Raw genomic sequence first — 11,507 nt, forward strand, 5'->3', positions numbered from 1 at the left:
AAAAGTATCAAAATATAAGATAAAATTTTCCAGGGTAACCCAATGTATTATTGAATTGACTAGATGTCTGCCTACTAAATGATTATATTATTATAGGCCTGCTTCCATGAAATAAATTTGAGATTCCTTAAATGACATTTTATGGTATTTTAGATCATTTAGATCATTTTAATCATAAATATGATTATAGATAGTCTCTAGTTTTCCGCCACAGATGACTAACCACTTAGCATGATGTGTGAGTTTTGCAAGTTCACTCTCAGAGGGCTAGTTCATCACCAAGAGCACTGGGGTACCTCCTGGGTCTCTGAATACTGGTGATACTCCTCTACTGTCACTTTTAAACAAATAAAATTTTTGACCACAGGGACCTGCTTTCTTCTACCAAACTGGGCAGAGTTCCCCCTATTGCCTGGGTCCCAGCCTAGTTCCTCTAGTGAGTATGTTTTCGCAGGTGGTGGTCTAAAGTGTGAAGGTATTTTGCTTTCAGCTATAGGCAAAGGAACTATGCAAAGGCTTGTGAGATATAGAGGACAAGTCAACGCATCACAGTTGCCATGGAAACCTGAAGTTATTATGGGGCTTCTGCATCTTTTAGTAGAGCAGAAGACCTAGAAGAATATGGCTATGAGAGCAAGGTCCTACCTTCAGGTGTCTGGGACTCAGTTGAGGGTGTGGGTGCCCCATGGTGGGGGCTGAACTGCCCTGGGATCAATGAGAGAGATACAGAGCTGTTTCTCACACCAGTGAGTGTTGCGTATTGCTCCAGGGTGTCCTGTAGCTACTTTCCACGTAAAGGCCAGACGTGGGAGGATGAGACTGATAATGACTCTCTTTGACCTCAGCTTCCCCCTCTGTAAAATGGGGATAAGAATGCTCACATATGGCCAGGCACGGTGGCTCATGCCTGTAATGCCAGCACTTTGGGAGGCCGAGGCGGGAGGATCACAAGGTCAGGAGATCAAGACCATCCTGGCTAACACAGTGAAACCCCGTCTCTACTAAAAATAGAAAAAAGTTAGCCAGGCGTGGTGGTGGGTGCCTGTAGTCCCAGCTACTCAGGAGGCTGAGGCAGGAGAATGGTGTGAATCCAGGAGGCGGAGCTTGCAGTGAGCTGAGATCGTGCCACTGCACTCCAGCCTGGGCAACAAAGCAAGACTCTGTCTCAAGAAAAAAAAAAAAAGAATGCTCATATACAGGATTGCTGCAACCAGGATTGTAATAACACAAATGCAAGCCCATAGCCCTGTGGTTATTGCAGAATCAGGAATGCCTGTGTGAGTTGAGGTCACTTCTCATTCTTTTTCAATTTTGTTGTTAGAAGATAGATGAGGAAAGGAGAAGAAAAAGGTCCTAGTGAGAAACCCACTGATGACCCTTCTAATTGTTATGATCACTGCCCAATTGTATAAATTGTCATTGTTCACTAACCCAGTGCCTAGCATGGTGCCAGGCACATAGTTACTCTAAGAAAGCACAGTGATTGCTGGATTCTTTCTCTCCTTTTACAGCTCTTCATGTGGATGTCTGAGCTCCTATCAGGTGTCTGAAAGAGGCAGATTCTGAGGATTTGGGTCATGATGGCTGCCAAAGCTTCTACGCCTGACTTAAAGGGCAACAATCCTAGGAGACCACCAGCACTTACATCCCTGGTGGGACATGACACCTGCTTATGGTGAGTTCATAGATCTGAACAAAAGCATGTGGTGGAATAGCTCCTGTGAGGTTCACAAAATAGCCTAAAAGTAAAGAAGCTACTTTCATCTCATCACTGGGGAAGACGGTTAGCAGGGGGAATTTCCTTTCATCAGCAGCTGCATGCTTTGAAGTAGACCTTGATACCCATCTAAGTGATCCCTGCTTTGAAAGCAATGAATTACCCACACTGAATAAAGAACTTGATCTTAATATGCACTTGTAATAAATACAAATTTTTTTCTGACTGTATAAGTCATTCCCATGTATCTCCCAGTTGGGGGTTGAACTATGCAGTTGGTTAGAAGGTGTTTCTAGCAGTTTGATTCATGTATTAATATTTCTCCTTGCAGTCTATCAGCTTTAGCCTCATTTTACATTTTTTTAAAGACTTTAAATCAGAAAAACAAAAATTGAGGGAATTCCACATGAATTTTAATATCAGCTTGTTAATTTCTAGAAAACAATTTATGCTAGTATTTTGACTGGGATTCCATTGAAAGCATAGATCATTTTGGGGAGAACAGCCATCATAACAAAACTGAGTCATCCAACTCAAGAAGGGAAGAAAAGGCCTAGAGATAATCTACAGGTCAACTCTAGAAAGATCAATCTATAAAAGAATAGTTATAGTACTTCCAATTTTGTATTTGTGGTTAGAATTGAATCAGTTGAATTGTGTTTTTCTTCCTCACCTGATGAATCATGAGTTCTTTGGTGGTGAGAGAGAGGGAGAGAGCATGTGGATATATCAGTGTATGTACAGGCACATATATATATGTTTATATCACTGAAGTTGTGATGAGTATCTATTGTTAGGAACACTTAAGGAGTGTTAATGTGGTCATGTCCGTCTCTTTCAATTCTTTGCACATTTTATGAACCAGATCAGAGTGATTATTCTTTGCTTTTTTTCCACCTTTCCTTGGCCAGCATGGTTACCATGGTGACTCATTGACCACTGTGGGATTTTGTGCAGACTAAGAGCATCCATGTATGATTCCTGTCTGAATCACTCACACACAGTGGTCTGTCCACCAGACATAGTATTAGCCTTTGATCTTATATGCAGTTGTTCACTTCTAAAGGGCTTAGAAGAAACTTGCTTTGCTTCTCTGAGGTTACGCTACATAACATAAGAGGACACTAAGTAACTTAAAAGAAAAAGAAATGGGTTGTTGATATTCTCCTTCCTCAAACTTTATCAGGAGGTTAGAAGAAATATTACTGGAATCATACAGCATGCACTCTCTTGTGTCTGGCTCCCTTCAGTCAACATAATGTGTGTGAGATTAACGTGTATTGCTGTTTGTAGTTGTAGATTATTCATTCTCGTTGCTGTAAGGTATTATATTGTTTGGATATTTCACAATATAGTTACCTGTTATAAAAACTTGGGTATTTTCCAGTTTTTGACTTATCATGAGTAATGATCATATGAACATTTTTGTTTGTATCAAATAGATGGACATATATTTTCATCTCTCTTGGGCGTATACCAAAAAATAGCACTCATGAGTCATAGGGTATGTCTGTGTGTGGCTCCATAGATACCACCAAGCAGTTTTTACAGCGTCTTTTTTTTCAATCTATATTCCCACCAGCAGTGTGTGAGAGTTTCACTTAATCCATATCCTCACCAACACTTGATATTTTCCATCTTTTCCACTTTTGTTGTTCTGGTGAGGTTCTCCTCCTGGTTTTAATTGTAATTTCTCCAAAGTGTTAAGTCCCTTTTAATTCAAAGAAGGTCTATCCTTTTTTTCAACCTTCTACCTTAGTCAGAGTTCTCCAACAAAACAGAACCACTCATATATATATGTGTATATATACATGTATATGTGTGTGTATGTGTGTATGTATACATACACACATACACTCGTATATATGTATGTATATATGTGTATATATTTATATATACACACACACAGAGAGACATTGCAGAGATATTACAGGTTCAGTTGTAGACCATTGCAATAAAGCAAATACCATATTAAGCAAGTCACATGAATTTTATGGTTTCCCACTGCATATAAAAGTTACGTTTGGCCGGGCGCGGTGGCTCAAGCCTGTAATCCCCAGCACTTTGGGACAGCCGAGACGCGGAGATCACGAGGTCAAGGGATCGAGCCATCCTGGCTAACATGGTAACCGTCTCTACTAAAATACAAAAAACTAGGGGCCGGGCGACCTGGCAGGGCCTGCTAGTTCCCGGCACTCGCGGAGGCTGAGCGCAGGAGAATGCGGTGAACCCGCGGAGGCGGAGCTTGCAGTGATTCCTGAGATCCGGCCACTGCACTCCAAGCCTGGGGCGACAGGGCGAGACTCCGTCTCAAAAAAAAAAAAAAAAAAAGTTACGTTTATACTACTGTAGTCTATTAATATGCAATAGCATTATGATCTATAAAAATTAGTGCTACTTACCTTAATTTAAAAATACTTTTTGCTAAAAACTGCTAACAATCATCTGAGCCTTCAGTGAATCATTATCTTTTTGTGGTGCAGGCGCCTTTGATGCCGCTTGATGGCTAACAGCATCAGAGTGAGTGGTTGCTGAAAGTTGGCATAGTTCTAATAATTTCTTAAGATAAGACAACGATGAAGTTTGCTGCATCCATTGACTCTTCCTTTCACAAAAGATTTTTCCGTAAGCATGTGATACTATTTGATAGCATTTTACCCAGAGTTGAAGTTATTTCAAAATTAAAGTCAATCTTCTCAAACCCTGCCACTGCTTTATCAAGTTTATGTAATATTCTAAACCTTTTGTTGTCATTTGAATGATGTTCACTGCATATTCACGAGAAGTAGATTCCATCTCAAGCAACCACTTTCTTTACTCATCCAGAAGAAAAAACTCCTTATCTGTTCAAGTTTGATCATGAGATTGCAGCAATTCCATCACATCTTCAGGCTCCACTTTAATTCTGGATCTTTTGCTGTTTCCATCACATCTGCAGTTATTCTTCCACTGAGGTCTTGAACCCCTCAAAGTCATCCATGAGGATTGGAATCAACTTCTTCCAAATTCTTTTAATGTTGATATTTTGACCTCTTCCTCTGAATCACAATGTTCACAAATTGATGAATTCTTTCTAGAAGATTTTCCATTTACTTTGCCGGGGTCCACCAGAGGAATCACTGAGCAGTAGGCCTCAATAGTGGCCTTAAAGTATTCAGTAAACCATGCTGTAAACAGGGGTGCTGTCATTTAGGCTTGTTGTTTTATTTCTAGAATGCAAGCAGAGTATATTTAGCACAATTTTTAAGGGCCCTAGGATATTCAGAACATTGACTTCAATTTTAAGTCACCAGCTTTATTAGCCCCTAAAAAAAAGAGTCAGTCTGTCCTTGAAGCCTTGAAGCCAGGCATTGTTTTCTACTTTCTAGCTATGAAAGTTGTACATGGCATCTTCTTCCACTATAAAACTGTTTTCTCTACATTGAAAATACTTTGTTTAGTATAGCAACCCTCATCAATTATTTTACCTAATTGTCTCTGGATAATTTGCTGTAGCTTCTACATGAGCACATGCTACTTCACCTTGCACTTTCATGTTGTGGAGATGGGTTCTTTCCTTAAACCTCAAGAACCAACCTTTGCTAGCTCCAACTTTTCTTCTGGCTACACTTTTCTTCTGCTGCTTCCTCATGTTTCTTAGCCTTCATAGAATTGAATAGAGTTAGAGCCTTGCTCTGGATTAGGCTTTGGCTTAAGGGAATGTTGTGGCTGATTTGATCTTCTATCCAGGTCACTAAAACTTTCTCCTTATCAGCAATAAGGCTGTTTTGCATTCTTTTCATTCATGTGTTCACTAGAGGAGAACTTTTAATCTCCTTGAAAAACATTTACTTTGTGTTCACAACCTGGCTGTTTGGTGCAAGGGGCCTAGCTTTTGGCCTGTCTCGACTTTTGACATGCCTTGCTCACTCAGTGTAATCATTGCTAGCTTTTGATTTAAAGTGATAGACATGGGACTCGTCCTTTCACCTGAACATTCAAAGCCATTGTAGGGTTAATATAATAGCCTAATTGCAATATTGTTGTGTCTCAGGGAATAGGGAGGCCTGAGGACAGGGAGAGAGACCAAGAAACAGCAAGTCAGTGAAGCAGTCAGAGCACATACATGTATCAATTAAGTTAGTCATCTTAGATGGGTGTAGTTTGTAGTGCCTGCCCCAAAACAATTACAACAGTAACATCAAGGACCACTGTTCAAAGATCACCACAACAGCTATTACAATAATAATGAAAAAGTTTGAAATATTGTGAGTATTACCAAAATATGACAGAGATACAAAGTGAACACATGCTATTGGAAAAATGGTGCTAATAGACACACTTGATGCAAGGTTGCCACAAAACTTGTTTGTAAAAAAACATGAAATATCTGTGAAGTGCAATAAAGCAAAGTACAGTAAAATGAGATATGCCTGTATGTGTATACACACACACAAACACACACACATATGTACACACACATATACACACAGAGGGTCCTTATTACGGAGTTACATTCCAATAAACCTATCCTAAGTTGAAAATATCATAAGTCAAAAATGCACTTAATACACCTAACCTACTGAACATCACAGCTTAACCTAATTTGCCTTAAACACACTCAGAACCCTTACATTAGCCTACACCTGGGCAAAATCATTCAATACAAAGTCTATTTTATAATAAAATATTGAATATCTTGTGTAATTTATTGAATACTATACAGAAAGTGAAAAACAGTTGTATGAGTACTCAAAGCACAGTTTCTACTGGATACATATCACTTTTGTACCACCATAATGTTGAAAAATTATAAGTTGAGCCATAGTGATAAAGATTTATTATAAGTAATTGGCTCATGTAATTATGAAGGCTGAGGTTTGTCAACATCTGCAGTAGGCAAACTTGATTTCCAGGAGAGCCTATGGTATAGTTCCTATTCAAAACTGAAGGTCTGAGAATCAGGAGAGTTAATGTTGTAAATTCCAGGCCAAAAGGCTACTGGCTAGAAACACAAGAAAAGGTGATTTGAATTCATGTCCAAAGGCAGGAAAAGACCAATGTTTCAGTTCAGGAAATGAGGCAGAGAAATTCCTCCTGGTCAGCCTTTTTGTTCTGTTCACATCTTCAATTGATTGGACGAGGCCCATGCACATTAGAGAAGGCAAACTGCTTTACTCAGTTCGCCCATCTGAATGTTAATCTCATCCAGAGATACCATCAAAGACACACCAAGAATAACTTTTTTTTTTTTTAAGACAAGATCTCACTCTGTTGCCCAGGCTGGAGTGCAGTGGCACCATCTCAGCTCACTGCAACCTCCACCTCCCAGGTTCAAGCAATTCTCCTGCCTCAGCCACCTCAGTAGCTGGGATTACAGGCGTGTGCCACCACACCTGGATAATTTTTGTGTTTTTAGTAGAGACAGGGTTTTGCTGTTGGCCCGGCTGGTCTTGAACTCCTGGCCTTAAGTGATCTGCCTACCTCGGCCTTTCAAAGTGCTGGGATTACAGGCATGAGCCACCGTGCCCAGCCCAGAATAATGTTTGACAAAACATCTGGGCCCTTTGTTGCTCAGTCAAGTTGACACATAAAATTAACCATCACACATTCCAATTTATTTGCTTAAGATATTTTGCCCTGTGGAGTTTGCTTTGTGGATTTTGCTGACTTATATCCTTATTGTGTTGTTTATTATATTCCACTGGCAACTTCTTTTCCTTTAAATTTGTATTAGATTTAGAGTTTTGATCCAATTCAGATTTCTTGGCAGAAGTACCTAATATGTGGTGGTGTTTATTCCTATAGCATTATACCAGGAGGAGGCTCATTGTATCTAGTTGTCTCTCCTTTGATCACTAGGTTCAAAAGTTGTTGGATTTACTGATTATAAAAATTCCCATCTGCATTATACCTCAAGTATTTTGCAGCCTCTAAAGATTGTTGTATAAATCCACATTTCATTAAAAGTTGTAGCAGGGTGATGTTCTAATTCTATTTTTGGCATTTATTAGCTTGAATTATTCTATAAAAGAAACATCCCCTCATCAACTATAGGTTAGTATGGTATGCATAGGAAAATAAGATGAATGTTTAATTCTTTTGTTGTATTTCTACTTTTCAAAATAATGGGTTGTTCTCCTAGGATTCTTCAAAGGGGAGCAATGAGTTGCTTTTGTTTTGTTTTGTTCTGTTCTATTATTACTTTAAAGTGTTTTCATAAATTCCAGATGTTTCTGTATTTGATGTGTTTTAACCTATTGCAGTATTTTATTGATGTTCAGATTTTTCTATCTTTGTGAATGGAAGCTCCTTTAGCTCAGCTTATTCTTGACATGGTTTTGAGTATGTTAGTTTGGTCTAGACTCCTCTTGTACCATTCCTACCCCAGACCTGGAGTCAGACATTTTTCCAAGGGAGTCTGGTTCTTTCTAGTGGGAAATGTTTTACAGGTCTCATTCTTGGTACTAGAGTTGCCCATTACTATTGGGTTGGTCATTATTACTTATCCTTTTCAGTGCTTGAAACCATTAAATATGTGTTATATTTTGAGATAATACACATGATTGTCTTTAATCCTGGGCTGCTCTTCTATCCCTTTATGCATAATCATTTTTATCAATGTTTGTTTTGCCCTTCTAATTTTAAAATTATAAGCAAATACATTATTTTCTCCTATTTTATGGTTTAAAAGTAGGCTACTCTACTTCAGTGGAGTCCAATACGATTTCTGCAGAGATAAAAAGAGTCTATGTCTACACTGTTCACCACAGTAGCCACTAGGTTCCTGTGGTTGTTGAACACTCAAAATGTGGTGATTGTGATTGAAGAACTGAATTATTAATTTCATCTAAATTTAATCAACCTAAATTTAAATAGCCATGTGTGGCTAATGTCTCCCATAATAAACAGCAACAGCTCAAACATATTTCTACACCTCATTTTTTCCACTTAAGAATATATTCTAGAGATCAATACATAGCAGTATAGAGAAGGAGTCCTTGCTTTTTATTGCTGCATAGTATTCTAGGATATAGATGTACCTTAGATTATTCAATAAATCCCTTATTGGTGGACATTTGTTTTATTTCTAGTCTCCTGCTGTTATGATTGGTTCTGCCAGTAATGGCCTTGTGTTTATGCCATTTGGTCTTTTTTCATTGTGTTTTTGGGATAGATTCTTAGAAGAAAGATTGCTGGTACCAAGATAAAATACCTACGTGTAATAAAATAGAAGATTTGAAACAGAGTGTATCTGGAAATGTAGCTGCAGAAAGTGACCTGAGGTCTTTTCATTCTTTTTATTCCACATGATTTTTGGTTTCTTACTTTCTTTCTAGGGTGACATGGGTAAAGGAATCTCTTTCATTTTTGTTATTTTATTTTATTTTCCTTTTCATTTCTTTTGTATTTGTACAATACTAGTTATTTACTTTTTTTTAAATTTCCACGTTTTTGGGGAACAGGTGGTATTTGGTTACATGAGTAAGTTCTTTAGTGGTATTTTGTGAGATTTTGGTGCACCTATCACCTGAGCAGTATACACTGAACCCAACCTGTAGACTTTTATCCCTCACTTCCTTCCTACCCTTTCCCCCTGAGTCCCCAAATTCCATTGTGTCATTCTTTGCATCCTCCTATCTTAGCTGCCACTTATGAGTGAGAACATACAATGTTTGGTTTTACATTCCTGAGTTACTTCACTAACAATAATAATCTCCAATCCCATACAGGTTGCTGGAAATGCCATTAATTCATTCCTTTTTATGGCTGAGTAGTATTCCATCACATATATAGATATATACCACAGTTTCCTTGTCTACTCATTGATTGATGGGCATTTGGGTTGCTTCCACATTTTTGCAATCGCAAATTGTGCTGCTATAAATGTGTGGGTACAAGTATCTTTTTTGTATAATGACTTCTTTTTCTCTGGGTGGATACCCAGTAGTGGGATTGCTGGATCAAATGGTAGTTCTACTTTTGGTTCTTTAAGGAATCTCCACACTGTTTTCCATAGTGGTTGTACTAGTTTACATTCCTACCAGCAGTGTAGAAGGGTTTCCTTTTCACTGCATCTCTACCAACGTCTATTTTTTTTTTATAATTTTTTGATTATGGCTATTCTTGCAGGAGTATGGTGATATTCCATTGTGGTTTTTATTTGTATTTCCCTGATGATCAGTGATGTTAAGCTTTTCTTCATGTTTGTTGGCCATTTGTATATTTTCTTTTGAGTATTGTCTATTCATGTCCTTGGCCCACTTTTTGATGGGTTTGTTTGTTTTTTTTTCTTGTTTATTTGTTTGAGTTTGTTGTAAGCTGTGGATATTAGTCCTTTATCAGATGTATGGATTGTGAAGATTTTCTCCCACTCTGAGAGTTGTCTGTTTACTCTGCTGACTGTTCCTTTTGCCATGCAAAAGCTCTTTAGTTTAATTAAGTCCCAGCAATTTATCTTTGTTTTCATTGCATTTGCTTTTGGTTTCTTATCATGAAATCCTTGCCTAAGCCAATACCTAGAATGGTTTTTCTGATGTTATCTTCTAGAATTTTTATAGTTTCAAGCCTTAGATTTAAGTTCTTGATCCATCTCTAGTTGATTTTTTATAAGATGAGAGATGAGGATCCAGTTTCATTGTTCTACATGTGGCTTGCCAATTATCCCACCACCATTTGTTGAATAGGGTGTCCTTTCCCTACTTGATGTTTTTGTTTGCTTTGTCGAAGATCAGTTGGCTCTAAGTATTTGGCTTTGTTTCTGGGTTCTCTATTCTGTTATATTAGTCTATGTACCTATTTTTATACCAGTACCATGCTGTTTTGGTGACTATGGCCTTATAGTATAGTTTGAAATAAGGTAATGTGATACCTCCAGATTTGTTCTTTTTGCCTAGTCTTGCTTTGGCTATACAGGCTCTTTTTTGGTTCCATGTTAATTTTAGCATTGTTTTCGCTAGTTCTGTGAAGAATGATGGTGGTATTTTGATGGGAATTGCATTGAATTTGTAGATTGCTTTTGGCAGTATGGTCATTTTCACAACATTGATTCTACTCATCCATGAACATAGGATGTGTTTCCATTTGTTTGTGTCATTTATGATTTCTTTCAGCAGTGTTTTGTAGTTTTTTTCCTTGTACAGGTCTTTCACATCCTTGGTTAGATATACTAAGAATTTTATTTTATTTTTTTGCAGCTATTGTGAAAGGGGTTGAGTTCTTGATTTGATTCTCAGCTTGGTCACTGTTGGTGTTTAGCAGAGCTACTGATTTGTGTACATTAATTTTGTATCCTGAAACTTTGCTGAATTCATTTACCAATTCTAGGAGCTTTTTGGATGAGTCTTTCCGGTTTTCTAGATATATGATCATATTGTCAGCAAACTGTGACAGTTTGACTTCCTCTTTACCAATTTGGATGCTCTTTATTTCTTTCTTTTGTCTGATTGCCCTGGCTAGGACTTCCAGTACTATGTTGAATAGAAGTGGTGAAAGTGGGCATCCTTGTCTTGTTCCAGTTCCCAGGGGAAATGCTTTCAACTTTTCCCCATTCAGTATAATGTTGGCTGTGGGTTTGTTGTAAATGGCTTTTATTACCTTAAGGTATGTCCCTTCTATGCCGATTTTGCTGTGTTTTAATCATAAAGGATGCTGAATTTTGTCAAATACTTTTTCTGCATCTATTGAGATGATCATGTGATTTTTGTTTTCAATCCTGTTTATGTGTTGTATCACATTTATTAACTTAAACCATTTATTGATGTTAAACCATCCTTGCATCTCTGGTATGAAACCCACTTGATCATGGTAG

The 11,507-nt window shown here is 37.9% G+C and overlaps 1 long non-coding RNA gene across 3 annotated transcripts in view; it reads left to right on the forward strand.

Annotated features, from left to right (window-relative positions):
• The window catches only part of LOC108539672 (uncharacterized), a 70,909-nt gene that overhangs the window by 10,111 nt on the left and 49,291 nt on the right, over window positions 1–11,507 (forward strand). For all 3 annotated transcript variants that reach the window (XR_001888458.1, XR_001888456.1, XR_001888457.1), the window contains exon 3: window positions 1,512–1,675. This is a non-coding gene — a long non-coding RNA (uncharacterized LOC108539672). The remainder of the gene's footprint in view (window positions 1–1,511; window positions 1,676–11,507) is intronic.

The sequence above is a fragment of the Rhinopithecus bieti genome, unplaced genomic scaffold (genome assembly GCF_001698545.2).
Source record: "Rhinopithecus bieti isolate Rb0 unplaced genomic scaffold, ASM169854v2 scaffold_18512, whole genome shotgun sequence".
In the NCBI taxonomy this organism is placed as follows: Eukaryota; Metazoa; Chordata; class Mammalia; order Primates; family Cercopithecidae; genus Rhinopithecus; species Rhinopithecus bieti.